At 40.1% G+C, this 21,318-nt stretch overlaps 1 protein-coding gene and 1 long non-coding RNA gene across 3 annotated transcripts in view; one reads left to right on the top strand and one right to left on the bottom strand.

Moving 5' to 3' along the window:
* The window catches only part of LOC147367795 (uncharacterized), a 100,371-nt gene extending 92,691 nt beyond the window's left edge, over positions 1 to 7,680 (top strand). For both annotated transcript variants that reach the window (XR_015132130.1, XR_015132129.1), the window contains exon 3: positions 5,399 to 7,680. The gene's annotated coding sequence lies outside the window, so the exon portion shown is untranslated. The remainder of the gene's footprint in view (positions 1 to 5,398) is intronic.
* An 11,542-nt stretch (positions 7,681 to 19,222) lies between these two features.
* LOC147367794 (uncharacterized) lies at positions 19,223 to 20,898 on the bottom strand. Its single transcript, XR_015132120.1, has 3 exons — positions 20,755 to 20,898; positions 19,683 to 19,830; positions 19,223 to 19,330 (listed from the first exon to the last, which is right to left on the bottom strand). It is a non-coding gene; the product is annotated as an uncharacterized LOC147367794 (long non-coding RNA).
* Between the last annotated feature and the right edge of the window lie 420 nt (positions 20,899 to 21,318).

Genomic DNA, 21,318 nt, shown 5'->3' with positions numbered 1-21,318 from the left:
AATGGGCTAGTGGTTTTCCCTACTTTTTCAATTTAAGTCTGAATTTAGCCATAAGGAGTTCGTGATCTGAGCTCCAGTCAGCTCCCAGTTTGTTTTTGCTGACTGTATAGAGCTTCTACATCTTTGGCTGCAAAGAATATACTCAATCTGATTTCGGTATTGGCCATCTGGTGATGTCCATGTATAAAATCTTTCCTTGTGTTGTTGGAAGAACGTGTTTGCTATGACCAGTGCATTCTCTTGGAAAAACTCTATTAGCCTTTGCCCTGCTTCATTCTGTACTCGAAGGACAAATTTGCCTGTTACTCCAGGTGTTTCTTGACTTCATACTTTTGCATTCCAGTCCTCTATAATGAAAAGGAAATCCTTTTTGGTTGTTAATTCCAGAAGATCTTGTACATCTTCATCAGTTCAGTTCAGTTCAGTTCAGTTGCTCAGTCCTGTCCAACTCTTTGTGACCCCATGAATCACAGCACACCAAGCCTCCCTGTCCATCACCATCTCCCGGAGTTCACTCAAACTCACGTCCATAGAGTCAGTGATGCTATCCAGCCATCTCATCCTCTGTCGTCCCCTTCTCCTCCTGCCCCCAATCCCTCCCAGCATCAGAGTCTTTTCCAATAAGTCAACTCTTCACATGAGGTGGCCAAAGTACTGGAGTTTCAACCTTATCATCATTCCTTCCAAAGAAATCCCAGGGCTAATCTCCTTCAGAATGGACTGATTGGATCTCCTTGTAGTCCAAGGGACTCTCAAGAGTCTTGTCCACAGTTCAAAAACATAAATTCTTTGGTGCTCAGCTTTCTTCACAGTCCATCTCTCATCCATACATGACCACTGGAAAAACCATAGCCTTGACTAAATGGACCTTTGTTGGCAGAGTAATGTCTCTGCTTTTCAATATGCTATCTAGGTTGACCATAACTTTCCTTCCAAGGAGTAAGTGTCTTTTAATTTCATGGCTGCAGTCACCATCTGCAGTGATTTTGGAGCCCCCAAAAATAAAGTCTGATGCTGTTTCCACTGTTTCCCCATCTATTTCCCATGAAGTGATGGGACCAGATGCCATGATCTTAGTTTTCTGAATGTTGAGTTTTAAGGCAACTTTTTCACTCTCCTCTTTCACCTTCATCAAGAGGCTTTTTTAGTCCCTCTTCACTTTCTGCCATAAGGGTGGTGTCATCTGCATATTTGAGGTTATTGATATTTCTCCTGGCAATCTTGATTCCAGCTTGTGCTTCTTCCAGCCCAGCGTTTCTCATGGTGTACTCTGCATATAAGTTAAATAAGCAGGGTGACAATATACAGCCTTGATGTACTCCTTCAACTTCAATTTCTTCAGCATTACTGGTTGGGGCATTGACTTGGATTACTGTGATATTGAATGGTTTGCCTTGGAAATGAACAGAGATCATTCTGTCGTTTTCGAGATTGCATCCAAGTACTGCATTTCAGACTCTTTTGTTGACTATGATGGCTATTCCATTTCTTCTAAGGGATTCCTTAGATATATAGATATAATGGTCATCCGAGTTAAATTCACCCATTCCAGTCCATTTTAGTTCGCTGATTCCTAAAATGTTAATGTTCATTCCTGCCATCTACTGTTTGACCAGTCCCATTTGCCTTGATTCATGGACTTAATATTCCAGGTTCCTATGCGGTATTGCTCTTTACTGCATCAGACTTTACTTCCATCACCAGTCACATCCACAATTGGCTATTGTTTTTGCTTTGGCTCTTTCTCTTCATTCTTTCTGGAGTTATTTCTCCACCGAGCTCCAGTAGTATATTTGGCACCTATCAAGCTAAGGAGTTTCATCTCAGTGTCCTATCTTTTTTGCCTTTTCATACTGTTCATGGGGTTCTCAAGGCAAGAATACCAAAGTGGTTTGCCATTCCCTTCTCCAGTGGACCATGTTTTGTCAGAACTCTCCACCATGATCCATCCATCTGGGTGGCCCTACCTGGCATGGCTCATAGTTTCACTGAGTTAGACAAGGCTGTGGTCTGTGTGATCAGAAAGATTAGTTTCTGATGTGGAAATCACTGTATAGAAAGTGATTGTGGATTTTAGTCTGTCTGCCTCTGATGGAGAAGGATAAGATGCTTATGGAACCTTCCTGATGGGAGAGACTGACTGTGGGGGAAACTGGGTCTTGTTCTGATGGGCAGGGCCATGCTCAGTAAATCTTATATCTAGTTTTCTATTGATGTGCAGGGCTGTGTTCTCTCCCTGTTGTTTGACCTGAGGCCAAACTATGGTGGAGGTATGGTGACCTCCTTCAAAAGGTCCCATGCAGGCACTGTTGCACTCAGTGCCCCCAACCCTACAGCAGGCCACCACCAACCCACACTGCTGCCTGAGACTCCTGGACACTCAATGGGCAAGTCTGGGTCAGTCTCTTGTTTGGTCACTGCTTCTTTCTCCTGGGTCCTGGTGCGCACAAGCTTTTGTTTGTGCCCTCCAAGAGTGTGTTTCCCCAAGTCCTCTGTAAATTCTGGCAGCTCTATGGTGGGCTTAAGGCTGACCTCTTCCAAGAGGGCATATGCCATACCCAGGTCTACCGCACCCTGCAGTAGTCCATGCTGCAGTAGAGCTCCTGCCCTTGCAGCAGTCCATGCTGACCCATACCTCTGCAGGAGACACTCAAATACAGTTCTGGCTCAGTCTCTGTGGGGTCTCTGGGTCCTGGTACACACAAGGTTTGTTTGAGCCCTCGGAGCATATCTGGTGGGTATGGGGTTTGATTCCAAATGTGATTTTGCCCCTCCTACCACCTTGCTGGGGCTTTTCCTTTGCCCCTGGATGTGGGGTATTTTTTTTGGTGGGATCCAACATTCTTGTGTCGATGGTTGTTCAGCAGTGAGTTGTAATTTTGGAGTTCTAGCAGGAGAAGATGGGCGCACATCCTCATCTTGAATCCTCATCAAAGAACCAGAGGGGATGTCTTTTAATAGCAGCTATGGCTGGTTTAATCAGTTCAAGGCTAGAGCCAACCTTCACAATATAAAAGTAAGTGATGAGGCAGTGAGTGCAGATACCATAGCTGCTGGGTAATTTACTGAAGCACTTCAAGAAACTGATGAAGGTGTGTATTTACCCAAGCAGGTTTTTAATGTGCACGAGACAGGACTGTACTGGAAGAGGATGCCAGATCAAAGGTACATCAGCGATGAGGAAAAGTTGATGCTAGGCTATAAAGCAGCAAAGATAGGCTAACTCTGTTGTTTGGTGTCAATGTTTCCAGTGATGTGAAGTTGAAGCCTCTTAGTTTATCATCCAGAGAACCCAAGAGCCCTTCAAAACACAGCCACGGGCTCTCTTGTGTTGTGTGGAAGAGTAACCCCATAGCCTTTATTACACAGGCCATTTTCCAGGACTAGTTTTTCCACCACTTTATCCTGGAGGTAGGGAAATATTACTTGGAGAAGGACGTCCCATTCAACATTCTTTTGCTGCTTGACAGTGCTCCAGGCCATGGATGCAGGGGAGCATGGATGAAAGTCATGGACCATGTCAAAGTAGTGCATCTGCCACTGAATACTATGTTGCTCATCCAAATTGTGCTTCCCTGGTGGCTCAGCTGGGAAAGAATTTGCCTGCAGTATGGGAGACCTTGGTTTGATCCTGGGTTGGGAAGATCCCCCAGAGGAGGGCATGGCAACCCACTCTAGTATTCTTGTCTGGAGAATCCCCATGGACAGAGGAGCCAGGTGGGCTGCAGTCCATGGGGTCGTAAAGAGTCAGACATGACTGAGCGACTAAGCACAGCATCCAACCTATGGGCCAGGGAGTTAAAGCAACTATCAAGAGAGATTATTTACATCACCCTTTTTGTCAGGCAGTAAAGGTGAGTGATGAATCTGGAACAACCTTGTGACAATTTACAAGGCCATAAAAAACATCAGCTTCTCTTGGCATGAGGTTATAGCCATCAACCTGAATGGGGCTTGGAGGAATCTTTGCCCTCAGTTTGTTCATGATTTTTGTGGATTTAAGAAGGTTAGTGAGGAATTCAAGGAGGTCTTCAGTGACCTAGTTACCCTCAGTGAAAAGCTGGAGCTATATCTGCAAGAGGATGACTTCACTGAACTCCCTGCTGTGCAACAGGAAGAACTGACTAATGAAGACCTGATGGAATTGAAGGCCCAAGAAAGGACAGAGACAAGAGGAAGACGTGACTGAAGAACCGAAGAGATGCATGACACAGGAAACGGCGAGGGGATTCTCTTTATTTGAGGAGGCACTGTTAATTTTTGAGGTATGGGACCCAAATGTAGAACAGTGCATGAAGGTTGTGCAGCCATTAAGAATGCAATCCTGTGCTACTGTGTAATCTATGACAAGGAAAAAAAAAACTATTACCCTTATATCAGTCACTGGATTGTTTTATTTAAGACGGACGATAGAATAGACTCCAGTGAGGAACCAGAACCTGTGCCATCAACGTCAGGAGTGAGTGAAACTGCAGCTTGCTCTCTGTCTCTTATTGTTAATGATCCTTCAGCTCTCCCATCTCCCACCTCCTTTCCTTCCTCCAGTCAGTAACTCTTCTCGCCTGTTCACTCTGTGCCAGCTCCTGTATGCCAACCATTGTACTGTGCTACTATACATTTCAAGGCACTGTACTATAAGATTGAAAATGTTTTCTTTATTTTTTGTGGGTTGTTATTATATATTATTTGCATTAAAAGTATTATAAACGTATTACAGTACAGTACTGTACAACTTACTGTGTTAGTTGGGTACCTTGGCTAACTTTGTCAGACTTACTAACGTGCTCTCAGAATGGAACTCATTTGTATGTAGGAGACTTACTGTACAATAAAATGATTGTTAGCTTTGTCTGCATAAGAAATAGAAACGTATTTGCTATAAAAGGAAAGTGTCATAAAAAGGCTAAAAGAAAATGAGTGCAGAAACAGAGAAACAAAACTATTAGCAGCCCACATACAGATTAAAAGTAACAAGTGATAATTTACATGTTTATTAGGAAAAAAATAAACACAGTAGTTGATAGATGAGAATCTAGGGAATTTGCAATGGTCAAGAAAACTATGAAAAGTTTTCCACTTCTTTATGGAAGATAATAAAATTGAAAATTAAAATAACATAAATACATTTTTTCTATCTTGTCAGGTTAAGTCAATGAAGAATTATAAGACCATTGTGAACAATAGGTACAATGAAAAACTCATACCACTGGAATTTTAACTAGCATAACATTTAGCATTTACTAGGCTCCCCAAATATTTGTTGATTGAATAAAAATGCATGAAAGTAAACATCTTGGACTGAATATTAAAAAATGGTTTGTGAGTACATAGGCAGCATTGTTCACAGGAAAATAACTTGGGTTTTATTTCATTTTAACTCCATTCTGTTCTTTCACAGGCAGCCAGGCTGGTGGATGAAGTGAACACAACAGCCACTGTATCGTCTTGCCTTCAACAAGGTGCATGACATGACCTCTTCAATGTGCTTATCACCATCAAGTAAGAGAAATACAGTCTTAGGTAAATCTGAAAGTGAGTTCTGTGGATGTTAAGTTTAATTTCCAGTTGTTGGACCTCATTCTATACCTACTGAATCAGAATCTCTAGAAACGAGTCCAGGAATTTTGTAAGCTACCCAAGTGACTCTTAACTATACTAAGATCTGAGTACCTTTGGGCTAGATGCCAGAAACATGGTGGGAACTAATTAATGCGTATGGAGATGTTCATATCTTCTGCTATTTGTGTTCCCCAAGATATCCTGATTAGCATTTTCAACAGTGACTAGGATTGTTCCTTACAGATTTTCAGATATCAGAATTAGCTAAGTTTATGAATACATTGAGTGATTACATCAAATGCAAAGGATTGGGACAACTAGAGTGAAGGAAAATATGATGGAAATTAAAGTTCTGGGCTCCAAAATCACTGCAGGTGGTGACTGCAGCCATGAAATTAAAAGACGCTTACTCCTTGGAAGGAAAGTTATGACCAACCTAGATAGCATATTCAAAAGCAGAGACATTACTTTGCCAACAAAGGTCCGTCTAGTCAAGGCTATGGTTTTTCCTGTGGTCATGTATGGATGTGAGAGTTGGACTGTGAAGAAGGCTGAGCGCTGAAGAATTGATGCTTTTGAACTGTGGTGTTGGAGAAGACTCTTGAGAGTCCCTTGGACTGCAAGGAGATCCAACCAGTCCATTCTGAAGGAGATCAGCCCTGGGATTTCTTTGGAAGGAATGGTGCTAAAGCTGAAACTCCAGTACTTTGGCCACCTCATGTGAAGAGTTGACTCATTGGAAAAGACTCTGACGCTAGGAGGGATTGGGGGCAGGAGGAGAAGGGGACGACAGAGGATGAGATGGCTGGATGGCATCACTGACTTGATGGACGTGAGTCTGAGTGAACTCCGGGGGTTGGTGATGGACAGGGAGGCCTGGCGTGCTGCGATTCATGGGGTTGCAAAGAGTCGGACACGACTGAGCGACTGATCTGATCTGATCTGAACTGAACATACTTTATTCCAAATAATACTGCACAAGGGACAGAATGATGATAGTTTTGTCTTAGCAGCACTGATTACGAACAACTCATATGGCTTCAGCCACTAGTTGTTGAGCAGTATCTGTTAACATTATGAATTAGCTGCCCCATAAGGCTAATGTGATTCTAGGATGCATTAATGTAAATGAAATAGCCAGATTAACCAATTAAATAAACCTTTATTTTGTGCCAAGCACTCCACATCAAATATATTCAGGTTGGGTTCCAAACTCTAAGGAGGCTTTTCATAAATTAATCTATATTCAGAGAAAATCAACAAGGCTAAAAAAAATGACTTGAAATTATGCATATAAGGATATATTGATAGAAGACGGATGTTAGCTTGAAACAGAATAAACTAGCATTGGAGGAGATGCATAATTTTTATTTATTTTGCTTTTTTGTTTGATTTGTTGTTTTGGTATTTAAAAGTAACATATTAACATTATTTTAAAATTTAAAAATTAAACAATACCTCACTGAATATGCTTCTAAACACTGTAGCATTTCAACACATACAACCTAATATCCAGGGGAACTAATTCAACCACCCCAATCAACTTAAGTTTTATATTTTCCAGATTTTCTTCCTTTGGAGTCAATCATTTCCCAAATGAAATTTACAATCATTTTGTCAAGTAAAAAAAAGTCCTATTAAGATTTTGATCAGACCTGCACAAAATTTATGGATTCATTTAGGGAGTTTTCCTGTCCCAAATAAGACAGCCGTTGTTTTATGTCTTTGTACAGAGTTCTTCAAGTTTTAAAATTGAGCTATAATTCAAATACCACTAAATTCACCCCTTTAAAAGTGTATAATTTAGTGGATTTTAATATATTCAGAGAGCATATAAACATCACCACAGTCTACTTCCAGAACATTTTTATCTTCCTGAAAGAAACTCTGTATCCATTAACAGTAAAAATCCCAGCCCCAAAGCCTGCATCTGGTTTGGGTCCTCTGTCAGTTTCTTGACTAAGATTCCTTCCAAGCACTGTGGGTTCCTTCTGTTTTTCATTCCTTAAGACTTCTCTCTCCCTCCCTCCCTCTTTCTCTCTCTTTCTCTGTGGCATTTATTTTCATTCAGAATCAGAGAAAATGAGTTGGAGTTTGTTCATTTTCCCATCTTGACCTAGAAATCTCAACCTCTCTTTTGTAGCATATGTCCTTTTATTTGTAACAGATGTAATTTTATATATGGTTGCATGATTATTTGATTATCGTCTGTGTCCCCCATTAGACTCAAAGCTTTGTTGGTGCAGACACTGTGTCTACTTTTGCTTACTATGTGTTCCCACCACAAGGCACAATTATGGTATTTTTAGTTGATTAAATGAATATATTAATTTTATTATTACATATGTAACAATGTCTTTTAGCATCCCACACCATTGCCATTCCTAGTCCATTCCTTTTATTTCAAGAATCCAGAATTTTCCCTCCCCTAACACTCAAGCTATTTGGATACCACCATTCTCATCTTTTGCTTGTCAGTTTCAGATTTTACTCCATGTTCAGTTCAGTTCAGTACAGTCGCTCAGTAATGTCTGACTATTTGTGACCCCATGGACTGCAGCACGCCAGGCTTCCCTGTCTATCACCAACTCCCAGACCTTGCTCAAATTCATGTCCAACAAGTTGGTAATGCCATCCAACCATCTCATCTTCTGTCATCCCCTTCTCCTCCCACCTTCAATATTTCCCAGCATCAGGGTCTTTTCTAATGAGTCACTTCTTTGCATCAGGTGGCCAAAGTTTTGAAGCTTCAGCTTCAGTTTCAGTCCTTCCATTGAATATTCAGGATTGATTTCCTTTAGGATTGACTGGTTGGGTCTCTTGCAGTCCAAGGGACTCTCAGGAACCTTCTTCAGCACATTTCAAAAGCATCAATTCTTTTGCGCTCAGTTTTCTTTATGGTCCAACTCTCACATTCATGCATGACTACTGGAAAAACAATAGCTTGGACTATATAGACCTTTGGTGGCAAAGTAATCTCTCTGCTTTTTAATATGCTGTCTAGGTTGGTGGTGACTGCAGCCATGAAATTAAAAGATGCTTACTCCTTGGAAGGAAAGTTATGACCAACCTAGACAGCATATTGAAAAGCAGAGACATTACTTTGCCAACAAAGGGCCATCTAGTCAAGGCTATGGTTTTTCCAGTGGTCATGTATGGATGTGAGCATTGGACTGCAAGAAAAGCTGAGTGCCAAAGAATTGATGCTTTTGAACTGTGGTGTTGGAGAAGACTCTTGAGAGTCCCTTGGACTGCAAGGAGATCCAACCAGTCCAATCTGAAGGAGATCAGCCCTGGGATTTCTTTGGAAGGAATGATGCTAAGGTTGAAACTCCAGTACTTTGGCCACCTCATGTGAAGAGTTGACTCATTGGAAAAGACTCTGATGCTGAGAGGGATTGGGGGCAGGAGGAAAAGGGGACGACAGAGGATGAGATGGCTGGATGGCATCACCGACTCAATGGATGTGAGTTTGAGTGAACTCCGGGAGTTGGTGATGGACAGGGAGGCCTGGCGTGCTGCAGTTCATGGGGTCACAAAGAGTCGGACATGACTGAGTGACTGAACTGAACTGAACTGAACTAAACTAGGTTGGTCATAACTTTTCTTCCAAGGAGCAAGCATCTTTTAATTTCACAGTAGCAGTTACCATCTTCAGTGATTTTTTTTAGCTGCCCCCTCCCAAATAAAGTTTCTCACTGTTTCCATCTATTTGCCATGAAGTGATGAGACTGGATGCCAACTTTCTCACTCTCTTCTTTCACTTTCATCTAGAGGCTGTTTAGTTCTTCTTCGCTTTCTGCTATAAAGGTGGTGTCATCTGCATATCTGAAGTTTTTGATATTTCTCCTGGCAATTCTTGATTCCAGCTTGTGCTTCATCCAGCCCTGCATTTTGCAGGATATACTCTGCATATAAGTTAAATAAGCAGGGTGACAATATACAGCCTTGATGTACTCCTTTCCCAGTTTGGAACCAGTTTGTTGTTCCAGTTCAGTTCTAACTGTTGCTTCCTGACTTGCATACAGATTTCCTAGGAGGCAGATAAGGTGGTCTGGTATTCCCATCTCTTTAAGAATTTTCCAGTTTGTTGTGATCCACACAGTCAAAGGCTTTGATGGAGTCAATAAAGCAGAAGTAGATGTTTTTCTGGAACTCTCTTGCTTTTTTGATGATCCAGTGGATGTTGGCAATTTGATCTCTGGTTCCTCTGCCTTTTCTAAATCCAGCTTGGCCATCTGGAAGTTCTCAGTTCATTACTGTTGAAGCCTAGCTTGGGGAATTTTGAGCATTACTTTGCTAGCGTGTGAGATGAGTGCAATTGTGTGATACTTTGAGCATTCTTTGGCACTGCCTTTATTTGGGATTGGAATGAAAACTGACTTTTTCCAGTCATTTTGCCATTGCTGAGTTTTTCAAATTAGCTGGCATATCGTGTGCAGCACCTTCATAGCATCATCTTTTAGGATCTGAAATAGCTCAGCTGGAGTTCCATCACCTCCACTAGCTTTGTTCATAGTGATGCTTCCTAAGGCCCATTTGACTTCACATTCCAGGATGTCTGGCTCTAGGTGAGTGATCACACCATTACGGTTATCTGGGGTCATTAAGATCTTTTGTTCATATAGTTCTTCTTTGTATTCTTGCCACCTCTTTTTAATATATTCTGCTTCTGTTAAGTCCATACCATTTCTGTCCTTTATTGTGCCCATCTTTGCATGAAATATTCTCTTGATATCTCTAATTCTCTTGAAGAGATCTTTAGTCTTTCAGTTCTATTTTTTTCCCCTCTATTTCTTTGCATCGATCCCTTAGGAAGACTTTCTTATCTCTCCTTGCTATTCTCTGGAACTCTACATTCAGATGGCTATATCTTTCCTCTTCTCCTTTGCCTTTCACTTCTCTTCTTTTCTCAGCTATTTGTAAGGCCTCTTCAGACAGCCATTTTGCCTTTTTCATTTCTTTTTCTTGGGGATGGTTTTGATCACTGCCTCCTGTACAATGTCACGAACCTCCATCCATAGTTCTTCAGGCATTCTGTCTATCAGATCTAATCCCTTGAATCTATTTGTCACTTCCACTGTATAATTGTAAGGGATTTGATTTAGGTCATACCTGAATGATCCAGTGGTTTTCCCTACTTTCTACAGTTTAAGTCTGAATTAAGGGGTTCATGATCTGAGCCACAGTCAGCACCAGGTCTTGTTTTTGCTGACTGTATAGAGCTTCTCCATCTTTGGCTGCAAAGAATATAATCAGTCTGATTTTGGTGTTGACCATCTGGTGATGTCCATGTGCAGAGCTGTCACCTGTGTTGTTGGAAGAGGATGTTTGCCTTGACCAGTGCATTCTCTTGGCAAAACTCTGTTAGCCTTTGGCCTGCTTCATTTTTTAGTCCAAGGCCAAACTTGCCTGTTATTCCAGGTATCTCTTGACTTCCTACTTTTGTATTCCAGTCCCCTATGATGAAAAGGACATCTTTTTTTTGGTAAATTGGAAGTGGTAGAACAGGGGATGGCAAGAGTGAACATCAACATTTTAGAAATCAGTGAACTAAAATGGACTATAATGGGCAAATTTAATTCAGATGATCATTACATCTACTACTATGGGCTTAGCAGTAGTTCTACTTAGAAGAAATGGAGTAGCCCTCATAGTCAACAAATGAGCCTGGAATACGGTACTTGGGTGCAGTCTCAAAAATGACAGAATGATCTCTGTTCATTTCCAAGGCAAAGCATTCAATGTCACAGTAATCCAAGTCTATGCCCCAACCACTAATGCCAAAGAAGTTGAAGTTGAATGGTTCTATGAAGACCTACAAGACCTTTAAGAACTAACACCAAAAAAAAAAAAGATGTCCTTTTCGTCATAGAGGACTGGAATTCACTCCTTATTAGTCACTTACAGTTGTAAAAATATACTGTCATCTGAAACTACCCCTGAATCATTTAGGATGCCTTTGGCTGCTATGAACAGAAAGCCCAGTTTAAATTTGCTTTAGAAGATAAGGTCATTTATAACTCACATAATAAAATTCAAGACCTAAGGCAGCTTTAGGCATATTCATCAGGGTTGATTTTGTTATTCCACAATCCCTCTGGTCTTTGTCCTCCTGTCTTGTATTAGCTTTGACCTTAAGCTAGTAGCAGCGGACCAAGACATATAGCATCCAAAGGAGGAAGGGCGCTGAGTTTTCTTGTGTGCCTCCTCTGTAGTGATGGAAAACATTCCCAGAAGCTCTCCAGCAGACGTTCCCTCATTCCACAAGACTAGATTACAGGACTCGTCTTAAATCAATCTTTGATAGAGAGACCAGGATTGCCATGTTTCATTTAGTCTAATCACTGGGATGGATTGGAAGTTGATGGTGTCAATCATTTTGACCTCCGTAACTCTACATTTAAAATCTAATAGAATTCCCATTTTGATTGTATTTCCTATTCTTTAATTTTTCTCACCTGTTGACCTTCCCTCAATCTCTTCCTTTGTCTTTATTAAATCCCCTTGTCTGTCAATACAGCTCAGTTTTTCTAAAATATCAGCCCTCAACTGGCAGAACTATCTCCTCTTCCTAGTCTAATACCCATCCCCATGGGACTCTTCAGTAACCTGAGTTCCTTTATAGGACCATACTTCAGCCGCTACAACAAGGTCAATCCTCAGTCAATCCTAGATGACTTCAACAATTAACTTTGCTGGAAAAAAGTGGCATAGTTCTACAAGCTTATGTTACTGTAAATCTGTACCTGTTAAACTGAGCATGGCTGTTATTGCCATGCAGATAAAGTGGGTTCTACAGAGAGTTTGTCATATCCTGCTTCTACAATTCACTAGGCTGTGTGACCTCAGGCAAGTTATTTAACCTCTTAGATTTCCAGTTACTTAATCTCTAAAATGAGAACAATAGTGCTTATATCAAGAGATTGTCTTGCTTAAAAAGCAACATATGTAAAACAGTTTGTCCACTGGCTGGCACATAGTGCTCAATTAATGCTAGCTTTTCTTTTAATTAAGAATACACAGAAGAACTATATAATATAGAGAAAAGCACTAGAATGGCAAAGACTAGAGATGTCTTCAAGAAAATTGGAGATATCAAGGGAACATTTCATGCAAGGATGGGCACAATAAAGGACAAAAATGTTAAGAACCTAACAGAAGCAGATGAGATTAAGAAGAGGTAGAAAGAATACACATAACTATACTAAAAAGATCTTAATGACCCGGATAACCACAATGGTGTGGTTATCACCTAGAGCCAGACATTCTGGAGTGTGAAGTCAAGTGGGCCTTAGGAAACATTACTATGAACAGAACTAGTGGAAGTGATGGAATTCCAGCTGAGCTATTTCAAATCCTAAAAGATGACACTGTGAAAGTAGTGAACTTGATATGTGAGCAAATTTGGAAAACTCAGCAGTGGCCGCAGGACTGGAAAAGGTCAGTTTTCTTTCCAATCCTAAAGAGAGGCAATGCCAAAGAATGTTCAAATTATCGTACAGTTGCACTCATTTCACATGCTAGCAAGGTAATGCTCAAAATCCTTCAAGCTAGGCTTCAATAGTACATGAACTGAGAAATTCCAGATGTCCAAGCTGGATATAGAAAAAGCAGAGGAACCAGAGATCAAATTGCCAATATCCGTTGGATCATAGAAAAAGCCAGAGAATTCTAGAAAAACATCTACTTCTATTTTATTGACTACACTGAAGCCTTTGATTGTGTGGATCACAACAAACTGCGGAAAATTCTTAAAGAGATGGGAATGCCAGACCTCCTTATCTGTTTCTGAGAAAACTGTATGCAGGTGAAAAAGCAGCAGTTAGAACGTTACATGGAACAACTGACTGGTTCACAATTGGTAAAGGCTTACAACAAAGTGTATATTGTCACCCCGCTTAATTACCTTATATGCAGAGTAGCTCATGTGAAATACCAGGCTAGATGAATCACAAGTTGGAATCAATATTGCTGGAAGAAATATCAACAACCCCCAATATGCAGATGATAGCACTCTAATGGCAGAAAGCAAAGAGAAACTCAAGAGCCTCTTGATGTAGTTGAAAGAGTAGAGTGAAAAAGCTGGCTCAAAACTCAGCATTCAAAAAACTAAGATCATGGTCTAGTCTCATCACTTCATGCAAATAGACAGGGGGAAAGTTGAAACAGTGACAGATTTCACCTTTTTTTGCTCCAAAATCACTGTGGATGGTGACCACAACCATGAAACGAAAAGACACTTGCTCCTTGGATGGAAAGCTGTGACAAATTTAGACAGTGTATTAAAAAGTAGAGACATCACTTTGCCAACAGAGGTCCATCTAGTCAAAGCTATGGTTTTTCCAGTAGTCATGTTTGTATCGTGAGAAGTGAACCATGTAAAGAAGGTTGAGCACTAAAGAATTGATGCTTTCGAATTGTGGTGCTGGAGAAGACTATTGAGAGTCCCTTGAGCTGCACAGAGATCAAACCAGTCAATCCTAAAGGAAATCAACCCTGAGATATTCATTGGAAGGACTGATGCTGAAGCTGAAGCTTGAAAACTTTGGCCATCTGATGCTAAGACCAGACTCATTGGAAAAGACCCTGATGCTGGGAATGATTGAGGGCAGAAGATGAAGGGGATCGCAGAGGATGAAATCGTTAGATAGCATCACTGACTCAGTGGACATGAATTTGAGCAAACTGCAGGAGATAGTGGAGGACGGAGAGGAGCCTTGAGTGCTACAGTCCGTGATGTTACAAAGAGTCAGACGTGACTTACTGTTAGAACAACAACTTGCTTTAGTAGCAAATCCTAAAGCTTACTCCTCTCCTTATATCTTCTACCTTGAACTGACTTTTCTTCCCCATGGACCTCCACTCATTTTTCTTTTCTTTTCTTTGGCCAAATGGCATGTGGGAATCTTAGTTCCCCAGCCAGGAACTGAACCTATGCCTACTGCAGTGGAAGCATGGAGTCTTAACCACTGAACCATCAGGGAAGTCCCCGGCCTCTACTCTTAATGACTGTCTTGATTTTATGAAGTACAGAGGCCAACATTTGTGGAACATCCGGTTTCCTTTCATCTTCAAATATATGAACAACTGTATTCATTTTTTTGCTCCCTAAATGGCTAGCACAGGCCTGGCAGATGAAAATATCTGGCATTTGTTCCACTGAATTTAAAATGCCCTCACATTTTATGTTCAGTCCATGAAATTAGGGCAAGATAAGGGGGTAGGAATCACAATTGCAATTGTTTGAAAATTAGGCTCAATATTTGCTTGTGATGGTTGGTGAAAAATAAATCCTCTGGTATTTAAAATCTGCCTGAAGGAGACTTGAGAATCAGGAGATGTCTACACGAAAGGACTAATTTAGCTCTGATAATTAGCAACATAAGCAAAAAACAGATGAATAAGCTGGCTTTATTTGTAAATAATTGTTTATGGTCCAAATAATTTCCCCTCTGTGACAGAGACTGCCTTGCTCAGTATTGCAACATCTCTCAAATATAAACAGTAAAACCAAATGGCTACAGACAATGATCAATGTGTTTTATGATAGCAATACAGAGGGAGAACAAACATTCCCCAACTATCTAAACACAGCCAACCAAGCAAAGTCATCTGAACCTCTTGTGTCAGGATAGAAATGGGATAAATATGTTTTTTCAGTGTATACCCAAATGGAACTTCTGTGACTAGTTCTGACACTAAAATAAATTCATTGTCCTGAAGTAAGAATGAATTTAGGAGAGAACTTTAGAATGATGTTATTGGCTTGAGGATATTTATTCTAGTATATGTGTTATAAGCTCTTAGTCTAAAAATCTGAGATATGGAATTTTAGCCAAGGAAGCTTGTAGATTCAAACTCAACAACTTTTTCCCCTCAAGACTCTTCATTTTATTTGTATTCAATGCTGAGTATATAGGCTTTCATTAGCCACTGATCTTCATGGGATTTGGAGAAGGAAGATGCCATGGATAATTTCTGAAATGTGAGGACATTGGCAGAATGAAGTAAAACTAGTTTTGAGTCAAACATTCTACCACTTAGGAGTTTGGATAATTAAGAGATTTTCTACCTTTCACACATATTTCGTGTGCAATTGCAATGATCCATTCCTGGAACTGCCAATATAGATTTAATTGGGCTTTCTGTTTTTGTAGTAGAAAGCTGTAACTCACTTGGCCCTGTTTCTTTTCTTAGGTTCTTCTTTATTCAAAGAAACATATGTTATCTTTCTTTTCCTTTTCATTAACTTCTTATGTTTCCCAAAAAGAACCACTTGAAATTGAGAAGGTAACATTGATACAAATTCTGACATCACCTATCATTGTATTGAGTTTTGTTAACTCTGTGTGTTTATAATGATGCTCTATTAAACTCTTATTAAACTTAAGGAAAATAGATGGATTTGTTTGAATGATTCTAGGGACTCTTGTGGAGAAGGCAATGGCACCCCACTCCAGTACTCTTGCCTGGAAAATCCCATGGACGGAGGAGCTTGGTGGGCTGCCGTCTATGGGGTTGCACAGAGTCGGACACGACTGAAGCGACTTAGCAGCAGCAGCAGGGACTCTTACGGGATTCAAGAGCAGTATGATGCCATGTTTCAGGAGAAATTGAGAAAAAACTGTGCTGTACATCCTCTTTCTCCATTTTCCCCCATAATCTCACTGCACATTTGCTTTATTTTTATTTTTTAAAATTTTTATTTTGTATTCAAGCATAGTTAGTTAACCGTGTTGTGTTGCAGCAAAATGTGCAGCAGAGTGATTCAGTTATATATACATGTATCTATTCTTTTTCAAATTCTCTTCTCTTTTAGGTTATTGCAGAATATTGAGTAGCATTCCTTATGCTATACAGTGGGTCCTTGTTGGTCATCTATTTTTTTTAAATTTTATGTTGTAAACTTTTTATTTTGTATTAGAGTATAGCCAGTTAACAATATTGTGATAGTTTCAGGTAAACAGTGAAGGGATTCAGCCATACATATACATGTATCCATTCTCCTCCAAAATCCCCTCCCATCCAGGCTACCACATAACATGAGCAGAGCTTCATGTGCTATTCAGGATGTCCGTGTTGGTTATCCATTTTAAATATAGCAATGAGTCCATGTCAGTCCTAAACTCCCAGTGTATCCCTCCCCCAACCTAAGTTCTCTAAGTCTGTGAGTCTGTTTTTGTAAATAAGTTTTCTTGTGTCATTTTTTACAGTCCCTATATAAATGGTATCATATGGTATTTGTCTTTCTCTGCCTGACTTATTTCAGGCAGTATGATAATCTCCAGGCCCATCCATGTTACTTCAAATGGTGAAAGATGTCACAGAGTATGTGCCCAAGAAATTCACTAGTATTGCATTGCTAGAAGCAGTGAGCGACCTGTTGAAAAGAGGCAGTTATTTGATTTAATTTTGGTTCTTGATCGTTTCATCTTTCTCCAGTGTCTTCACAGTCTTAAAAAATTTTTTTATTGAAGTATAGTTGATTTACAATGTTGGGTTTAATTTCTAGCGTACAGCAAAGTGGCTATATTCTTTTTCTTGTTTTTTTTTTTTTCCATTATTTCATAGTCTTTTATGTAAGAAGCAGACAAGCTCAATGGGGAACTGCTAGCCAGATGTCATTGTAATCCAGAAGTATTTTACAGAATTTTTTAAAAACCTAGGGCAAGTTTTAGTTTTTCTTCAATTGTCCAAGATACAGTCATGACTCCTGTAACTGTGTGGTACTGACCAACAAATGACATTGGTGCCTCATGGCTTGTAGTTGTTGCATTAAGAGATTCCAGGTTCAAATTAGAAGGTCAAGGCATTGAATTCCAACTGGATGAGACTCATGCCCTATTTGCAATGTTGAACAATCAGCCGTAAACAAAGAGAACTGGGGGGAAAAATCTGCTTTTTGTATAATTTCCCTAATTCTTGTGCTCCCTTGAGTATAGTGGCCTGATTAGGTGTTAGGTTTCTTGATCCTCTCAAATCAACTTGTTGCCATGGGATTTTGTATTTAAAGTCCCTAGGTTTTACAAGTTGCTAGGTTAATGGTTTTAAAGACAGTCTTTCCAGGGCCTGAGTGCTGAGTATCTCATGGAATAGTCCTGTTCGGAGCTTCAAAATATTCTTCATCAGATGGATGCTGTGTCCACTGACCAGGAGGCCTGTTCTGCAGGGATTCATCTGTAACATTTGCTACCGATCATCAGGGGCTTAGAGAAGACAAACCCTTTTTCTAGTGAAATCAAGCTAACAGCTAAAAATTAACCCTCTCCGGCCTATCTCATCTCTGTGTGCACTTAGTTGTGCTGAGGGGCATGGAGAGCATAATCTGGGATGGAAGAGATCCATGTTTTATCACCCCTTCCTACAAAGCTTTAATATTTGAAAATACTGTGAAGTTTCAAAGAGTCTGATATAACCAGAAGGTGATAGGAATCCCTTGCAAACCCTGCTGGGGTACTCCCTTTGGAAATGAATTGTGGCTCAAAGACACTAGGCTATGGAATGTACTCTGTCCTTCCCAAAGCCCCTGGATCCAAATCCTTCCTCTAAATAGCCACATGTGCTAACTCCTTTCTTTACTTCTGTTTCCTCATCTCTAAAAACAAATGCATACTCAGTTGCTCAGTCATGTCCAAATTTGTGACCCCATGGACTGTAGCTCACCAGGCTCCTCTGTCCATGGAATTTTCCAGGCAAGAATACTGGAGTGGATTACCATTTCCTACTCTTCCCAACCCAGGGATGGAACCCAGGGATTCTGTGTCTTCTGCTTTGGCAGGCGGTTTTGTTTTTTTTTTTTTTACCATTGTGGCATCTGCCTACAGGTCTAAAACTAAATGGCTGATCTTAATTGATGTAAGGAGGCATGTAAAGGGCCAAAGCACATAGAGGGCTTAGCTTAACAGGTGCTCAATAAATGTAATTGGAACTCCCTCCTCAGTTCAACCTCATAACAAACACCTGGGATGAGAATACTCTTAGCTAATTAGGGGAGCAATTAGGAAATTGCTTCCTATGGATTAGACTTTCCTATGTTTGTTTTATGGCAGTGGATGTGGCTGCTTTTTATATATGTCTCTAATGATTCAACAGTTAATCATTGGGCAATCTGAAGAAGTTTGTAAGTATGTGGGTATGGTGACCTCTAAGGGGAGCTGGGGAGGAGCACCCAAAAGTGAGCAGCTTTCTGATACTCATGTCAAGACAGACACAGAAGAAACTCTCTCAAATAAATGTGGAAGGTGACCACTGCCAGGTGTGGTACCACTTCCAACTCTGCTTAATAGATTTGCATTCAGGTAATATCTATAGGACCCTTACTTTCTGACAGGGGCAGAGATAAAACAGAGTTTTTGCAAATAGGATGGTTAAAATGGGGAATGATACAAATAAGCAAGCACAAATCAGTGGGATAGATGTGTGGATAAATAGGTGCACAAGAAGCTTTGTTGCACACAGGAGGGACTGCTTCAGGAGAAGGAGCATCAGGGAAGGCTTCCTGGAAGCAGTGACTTCTGTTGAGCAAAGAAGTCGAAGAAGTAGATTGAGGAAACTCACTGAGGGGCACTGTTGGAAATATGTGAGCAGATGCTGGTGAGTGTGCTGTATGAAGCATGGATGGAATGGGCTATTTACATATCAAGGTGGGCTTTGCAGAGTATAGTATTCAACAGTTGTTTATTGAGTGAATTAGAGACTTTGTTCCATGCCCTGCTGAAGTGCAGATAAGTGTTTTCTATTGCCTTTCTCTGATCATCCTATCATGAATCTGTTAAAAGAGAAATGGAGATAGTTTACCACAACCATTTTTCTATAGCTGTTATAGTTACAATGAGCTCTGATTTTCCTTTTTAAAAATTTTAAAATATTTTTGTATGATTTTAAAGGTTACTTTTCATTTGCAGTTATCATAAAATATTGGCTATATTCCCCATGTTGTATAATTATCCTTGAGCCTATCTTACACCTAATAGTTTGAACCTCCCACCCTCTCACCCCTATATTGCCCCCCACCACTGGTAACCACTAACAGATGTTCTCTATATTTGTGAATATGATTCTTTTATATTATAGTCACTGGTTTGTTATATTTTCTATCTTATGATATTTATCGTACTTACCGTTTTCATGTTTTATGCCTTTACAGTTCACATGAATTTAGCACTGGCTTTATTTCTAAGGTTTCTGTGACTGCTCTTGACACAGTTAATGGTCTCTACAGTCCAACCAGACTTAGTAATATGTTATAGTTGCTTCAGATATTTTTTTCTGTTAAACAGAAATAAAGTGTTACTGGTTGAGTAGAAGCCCATCTTTTCCCTTCCCTCCCTCCTGGGAGTTAGCTTGTGTCCTGACATTCTCATGCATGTCTTAAATCTTTTACTATAAATGTATATATCTATAAACATAGTATTCTAAATATGAATAATATGGTCATTTCCTCATATATGTTTTCATATTTCAAAAAATCAGACATCATTTCAAGATGAACCAATTCAAGATGAACCTTCAAGAAAATGTATCACTTAACAAAAATGTGGGAGGGAACTCAACCAAAAGCACTATATTTAAAACAGATGCTCTAGTGTCTGAAACAGGAAAGAAAATTTAAAATCACAGAATGAAAAAGCAAAATGATCACTTCAAAAATCATTTGTGTTATTTTATATTTCAGGAGGAAAATATGTTAAAAAATTTTACTTTGGTTACCATTAATCAAGTATGGAAAAATTGATACTAAAGGAGGAAATGGAAGAAAAAGAAACCCAATGAGGCTTTTATACACTTTGCATGCTGATAAGATTTATGGCAGTTTAGTTAAGGACTCTATAATTGGATAGATCAGTGATGAAACAAACTAGTACAGGGCATTCCTCCTTCATCTAATTAGACTCCCTGAATCGTGGAATTTAAATTATATGTGGAGAGGCTCTGTCAAAACACTCTCCTGCTTCTCCAGTAATTGAAAGCAACTGGATTTTTGCCCCTGGCCCCCAACATCTGGGAAACTTTCATCTAGTTTTTTTCCCTCCCAAGTGTGTATATGCATAAAAGCAAAAATTTCCAGTTTCCCAAATAGATTTCAAATTTGTCCTCATTCAGCATTTTGTTGAGTTTTAATTTGTCATTAAAATTATATCATAGACATAGTAAAAGAAAACCAAGGTGAAGGAAGACCTAGTTTAAGCTTACCTACAATTCTCATGTGTTCACCTGGGCCATATGTTTATCCTGCCCTCAAGTCTGTCCCAAAGGGCAAGATATTTCAGGGTTATTTCACATGGGTTTAGGATTCTTTTGTGGAATTGCAGTCTCTGAATTACAGCCCCTGGGAGCTAAAACAGATAAAGACAGAACTCAGGTAGGTTCTGCCTCAGAAGGTGAGACACACCCCGGGGCTATCAGCCTTCTGAAGCTGTGTGTTAATTGCTCAATTGGCTCTGACTCTTTGTAATCTCATGGACTATAGTCCGTCAGGGGTCCTCCATCCACAGAGTTCTCCAGGCAAGAATACTGAAGCGGGTTGCCATTTCCTTTTCTAGGGAAACTTCCCAACCCAGGGATCAAACCTAGGTCTCTTTCATTACAGGCAGATTCTTTACCGTCTGAGCCACCAGTGAGGACCGAAGAATCATTGTGCTTGTGTGTTAAATCGCTTCAGTCATGTCAGACTCTGCGACACTGTGGACTGTAGCCTGCCTCCCGCTGCAGGAGACGTAAAAAGATGCAGGTTCAATCCCTGGATCGGGAAAAATC

Source organism: Bos grunniens, chromosome 8 (genome assembly GCF_055505025.1).
Source record: "Bos grunniens cultivar Pamir isolate PY7600 chromosome 8, Bosgru_T2T1.0, whole genome shotgun sequence".
Lineage (NCBI taxonomy): Eukaryota > Metazoa > Chordata > Mammalia > Artiodactyla > Bovidae > Bos > Bos grunniens.
This window is presented reverse-complemented; position numbering and strand designations above follow the sequence as displayed.